The sequence below is a fragment of the Tamandua tetradactyla genome, chromosome 13, assembly GCF_023851605.1.
Source record: "Tamandua tetradactyla isolate mTamTet1 chromosome 13, mTamTet1.pri, whole genome shotgun sequence".
In the NCBI taxonomy this organism is placed as follows: domain Eukaryota; kingdom Metazoa; phylum Chordata; class Mammalia; order Pilosa; family Myrmecophagidae; genus Tamandua; species Tamandua tetradactyla.
Window position 1 is genome coordinate 55,420,664 of NC_135339.1, and position 6,106 is coordinate 55,426,769.

Sequence of the window (6,106 nt, forward strand, 5' to 3'; positions counted from 1 at the left end):
GATATTCTGATTCATGCAGAAATGGGCCTCAAACATCCTTATTGGTTAAAAACTCCCAAGATAATTCTGATATTTAGCTAGATGTAGGGTGTGTTTGTCTAGCACAGTGGCTCTCAATGTACACTTTTAGGACCAACAGCTTCAGCATCACCTGAGAACCTCAACTGGAAAATTCTCAGCTCCACTTCAGATCCAATGAATCAGCTATTCCCTGGGAGTGAGACCAACAATCTTCTTTAACCCTCCCCTGAGGTGACTCTAATGCACACTAAAGTTTGAGAACCACTTATCTGACCTATGTTTTTCACACAAATATGCTGAAACTCAGAGAGAGCAGAAGACTTGGTAAGGTCAATTTTTTGGGGGGGGAGGTGGGGGGCACACAGAGAGAAAAGGACAATTGAGGACTTTTGAAAAGAAGGAAGAGTAACTGCACAAATAATTGAGCAGTGTTTCTCTGAAAATCATTTTTTTTCATGGAGACATTCTGTAAAAGCAGAATGAATGTTGAAGTTAAAGTCAATGCCAAATAGCTTCTCAAAATTGATGATAAAATACTTCAAAGGTAATTGGGCCAGTATATTCAACACATAGTTTTCTTTCAAGAGAAGTAAATTAATTCAGGTGTCCCATTCTGTTCATACATAGAATTTTACATCAATAAACTTAACAACTACTAGGTAGCAAACAGGGCCAACTCTAGACTATAGACAAATGAGTTACCAACCAGGTATTACTGATTCTTTTGATGACACTTGCAAACAGGAATCTTCTTCAATAGGACTAACCTTGGAGTCGAATCGCAGTTGGGATGTTATCCTGATTAACTCTGCAGCTGGTTCTGTAGGATATATATGTATCAGACAGCCCTTGGCACCACTTCAATTGTCTTGATCCTGCTTCTTATTCCAACCACTGCTGGGGGGACTAGTCTGCAAAGACTTCTGTCTGCTTTGCACAGATGCAACCTGAGAGCACCTTGCCTTGGGAGCCCTTAAGGGTGGGGGTGTTATACCCAGAGCACCACTCATGACAAAAGGATGATAGCAGCCAGGGGTTAATGCTTCCTTCTTTTGTTCCCAGAAGAACACTTCTGAGACAGTTCACAAGGCTCATGGGAACTACCAATGGCACCTCTTTTTGGTAGCTTTCTCTCTTTCCCCATTTTGTGCACCCTGTGATGCACCATTGCTTCCTGGGATCACATTCCCAAATAAACTACCTGTTAATTCATTGTCTTAGATTCTTCTTTCAGGGGAAACCCAGCTAAACAGCATATACTGGACTAGCACTTTAATTTTTAGTTCACTGACAATGTAGTGCATCAATACATTGCAAATAATTTGTTTCTGATTTCATTCCTTCAGAGCAACTTACCTTGAGCTTGAAGGTTGGGAACTGTATTCAAGCTAGAAAATGGGAAATGGTAACAGCACAATGTAGCAGAACCAGGAAAGAGTAAGGCGAAACAATGAAACCACTGTGACAACAAAGAGGTTCATATATATCTGTGTCATCAAGTTGATTTGAGGACTCTCATATCGATGAGACCACAAACCCTCCATCTTCTTTAACTCATGAAATGGTCATGTTCATTCCATCATTTCATCAGCTTAGTCTTAAATAATGTCATACTTGTTGTAATAAACAAATCAGTACTAATTTAAACCCCAGTCTTACCACTAAGAATGCCCCTTTCTAGTTCCTGGGGTGACCCCTCAACCATGGTCATTCTAACCCATAGTTAGAGTCAGAATTCAATTTGCTGCAACTGCCACTAGAAATGAGTGGCTTCAACATGGGCCACTCTGTGCCATTATAAAGTCTGATTCTCCCAGCAGATGTCGTTAAAATGAAGATAAACTTTTTATTTCCCCATCACCCCCAAAAGCTAAGGCATCCACAGAAGTTACCTATACCACTGCTGATACATGGTACATAACCTTAGCATGGTTCACAGAGCTTGTCCTGGTTAAAAAGCTGTCACAGAAAGAGAACCGAGAATCTATGTTGGCTGCCACAGGGCTTCACATAATCCATGGCCATCCAAATCCACTGCAACATCATGGCCAGCTACAGTTTGGGGAAAGGAAAAAAGAGAGAGGGTAAGTAAGACAAAAATTCCTCTTCTTACAATATCCCAAAAAACACCACCACAGGTTCTTTATTTAATATGCACATGGAAATCTAGTAAACATAAAAAACATATATCTAGAGAACTGAAGAGCCCCATCAGGAACAGGGACAGATCCAGGTTTTATAGATTTGGAGAGTAGAGGCATTTTAAGAAAAAGAATGCAAAATTACATATCAAAACATGATACAAAAGTAAATATTTGTTTAGAATGAGAAAAGAAATTGAAACAAACATTGGCACCTTCAAGATTCAGTTGCCTTTCAGTGAGATCTCCATGGCAATTTGTCAGAAATGCCTATATAGACACTTCCTGATGGCCCCCTGACTTTCCCTCTCTTGGGGATTAAATTGTGTCCCCCACAAAAGACATATCTGAGCTTTAATCCACATACCCATGGGTATGAACTTATTTGTAAATAGGACTTTTTGATGTTATTATTCAGTTGTGTGGCCAAACTGAGTTAGGCTGAGTCTTATTCTATATGACTGGAGGCCTTATAAAGAGAGGAAATTTGGATACAATGAGTAATAGAAGCAAGAAGAAGTCAGAGAAGAGATTGCCACGTGCTGGAGGACAGCCATTACCAAAACACCACTGGCCCTGGAAAAAAGCATAGCCTGGCCATGACTTGATTGTGGACTCCTAGCCTTCAAAACCATGAGACAATAAATAGGTGTAGTTTAAGCCCACTCATTATGTGGTATTTGTCACTGCAACTCCAGCAAACTAAGAAATCTTTCACTTTATAATTCCTGGCACCTCCCAGCATGCACAGGGGCCCTGGGCAACTGAAGTGCCCTGAAACTCAAGCTTTATTTGCTTTCCCATCACTTTGTCTCTGACCAGTACACAGTTTTTGTTGAAGCCACATACATTATTGTTCACAAGGAAGGAGTTATCTGTAGGTTGAGTGTGTCCAGGCAAGGAAGGGTATTTCTTCTAGGAGAGGACAATATGCGTGACTGTGTCACTAGACTTTATTCTCAGGCATTCTGGAAGTGTGCCTCCTGCTGCCACAGGTAAGTAGAAACTGCAAACTGCTCCTTATGCCTCCTTTATCACAGGGATCTTGACAAAGGCATTATGAAAGCTGTGACAGGACAATTCTTCATTGAGCAGAACTGCCCCATGCACTGTAGGACATTTGCATACCTTGGTCCATCCCAGTTAATGTAGTAACCAGCAAAAGTCTCCCACATTCCCAAATGTCTGAGGGGTCAGTACCACTCACAGTTGCTAAGAGGCTGAGGGGCTTAAACAACAAAAACAGAATTAACTTTGAGGTCGACCTTAGTTGTGGACTGTGTGATCTCAAGGAAATAGACATCTCCAGAGTTCACAAAAGACCTTCCTCTCTTGCTTATTGACACTTGAGAGTCCTTCCCCATCCCATCTTCTCTTACCCCACTATCATGTTAGGCCCAAACATAAATACCACTGAGAAAGGTAATACATCAACCATACCTCAGTCATCCTCAAGCATAATCTCAGTGGCTCTCAAAATTTTTCATACAGAAGAATCATCTTAGGAGCTTGTTAAAAATGCAGATTCCCAGGTCCCAATCACAGAGGCAGTAGCTTTGGAGTGAGACTCAGGAGTCAACATTTTTAGTAAGAATTCCTGGTGACTAGGTAGGTGATATCATCACCTCTCTAGAGCTGAAGTGGAAATCCTGATTTAAATGACTCTAAAGCCATTCTCAATAATTACATTTCTACAAATATCTCATTCAATTGAGGGAGAGTACAGGTGGAGGGGAGTTTGGGGATATAAGGGCAGAGAGGATTATTAGAGCACAGAAAGAAAAAAATGAGATATACCAAAACCAAATTTGGCTGACCTTAAACTCTTAGGATCAGCTCTTTTTTACCTCAAACTGTGAAAACATAAACAAGTGCTATGAGCAGAGATTTTATGACCTTTTTTTTTCGCATATAAATGCAACTTCAAGGCAAACTTAGGTTGTTATAATTAGTTTCTTTCGAGTGTTCAAATAATTGAGCCTTCCTGGAGAGGGTCTGTGTGATTCCAGGGCAAAATGAGGCATAATATAGCAAGGCTACTGCATATTTTCAGGTTTGTGGTTGTAGATTTTCCAAGAAGAGAAGGAGAAAGAGCAACACTGACTGACTGTGTCACCAGCAGAAATGTGATCATAATTTGCCCTTATCTAGTTCAGATCCTTGTAGATTAGAGTAACTCTATGCTTCTTAAAGGTTGACCTCATTCATTGCCATGTACTTCTTGAGTGGGTGAGCACATGCTGAGTTCCTCTCCTGTTTGTATTAGAACAATTGCTAATATTTATTGAATGCTTATTCTATACCAGATGCTCTGCCTAATGCTTTACGTGTAATCCTCACAACACGAAATGAGGCTTCTATTTTCTTGTTTTTTTTAATATGAAACGCTTCACGACTTTGCATGTCATCTTTGCGCAGGGGCCATGCTAATCTTCTCTGTATCTTTCCAACTTTAGTATTTGTGCTGCAGAAGTGAGCACAAGGCTTCCATTTTATGGGTGAGAAAACCAAGGCTGAAAGGAGTGAATAGTTAGCCAAGATCACACAGCTGGTAAGCAGCAGAGCAGGAATTCTGACCTCAGTCTGTTGGACTCTAGAACCACCTCATAACACTGTATCCTAGTAAGAGACTCGGGAGAAAGCAGTGGGATCTGATGGGCAGGGAGCTTGCAGCCTGATGTTGAGGCTGAAAATGCAGGTTTAGAATAGAACTTCAGCATGTGAGCCAAATGTGTGGCCTTTTAAGACTCCTAATGCCCCCAAATAATTTCTGATGGGCAGTCTCACAAAGCAGGAAGCCCTGCAAGTCTTATGCCCTGCTCCATAACTGTCTTCCATCAAGGGGCAAATTAGCAGGTTTCTAACTTTCTATACTGAAAGCCTATCTTCAAAAGGTCTCTTAGTTACAGGGGACAAAATTTCTAACTTGATGTAGCTTAGGCAGAGAAAAAAAAAGGAATTTATTGGAAGAATATTGATCTACTACATATAATCAAGCCGCAGGACAGGCACAGAAATAACTGGCCCTTGGGGACTGTAGACTTTCTGCCATTAAATGCTTTCTCTAGGCTTGTGCCTGAGTCTCCCTTTACATCCTCCCATGCAGAGCAAAGGAAGCCAGGTGGACACCAGCAGTGCCAAGCCTTACATTGTGTGGTTGCCACCACCGAGAAAGACTGATTTGCATAATTGCTGGTCCCTAACAAAAAATCCTTGAGATGGGATCTGAATGACCAGCCCGGGTCAGGTATATAGCCCTGATCAATTAGAGATAGCCAGTGTATATACTGGCTCCTGCATATACGAACATGCTCCCCTATGTGTTGGCACCATTTCCTAGGAAGGGGTATCCACCTTCAGAGGGATAGTCACCCTTTTTCATATTTGCTACAAAGCTGATTATAATTAATTATTTAGTTTAAAGCAGCTCAAATCCTCTAAGTTTTATCATTGTACAGATTTAATTCAGGTAAGTTATATCACTAACCAAAAAAATAAAATTACTTAAAACTATAATGCTGCACTGTGTCAGGGAAGTCTCCCATATTTCCTGTATGGGCCACGTGGTTCTCTAGTTCAGGTAAGTGTAGTTTTTTAAAATATGAACCTCATGTTCAGAAGTGCATTAACCTGTGGGCTACCTGGACATTTTACTGATATGGTGCTTCAAGAGAAAGCATGAAATCTTGGCAAATGGCTCTTGACATTAATTTAACCTGAGTTAACTATAAATGAAACTTTCTTCATCCATAATCCATACAATTGATAATTGGATTGTGCAACTAATAATTAAAAAGTAAAATGAAAAGTAAAAAAAAAAAAAAGTGGGGTGGGACTTAGGAAGACGGAATTGGGCTAAGTAAGCCCAATAGTAGTAGTCTTATATCTTTCTAATATAAGAACTACATGGACCGATAATATGGCTAAAAAAGGAATTAGCAATA

The 6,106-nt window shown here is 40.4% G+C and overlaps 1 non-coding gene across 1 annotated transcript; it reads right to left on the reverse strand.

The window, feature by feature from the left end:
• Window positions 1-4,535: 4,535 nt before the first annotated feature.
• LOC143654627 (U6 spliceosomal RNA) lies at window positions 4,536-4,642 on the reverse strand. The gene has a single exon (XR_013161833.1). It is a non-coding gene; the product is annotated as a U6 spliceosomal RNA (small nuclear RNA).
• Between the last annotated feature and the right edge of the window lie 1,464 nt (window positions 4,643-6,106).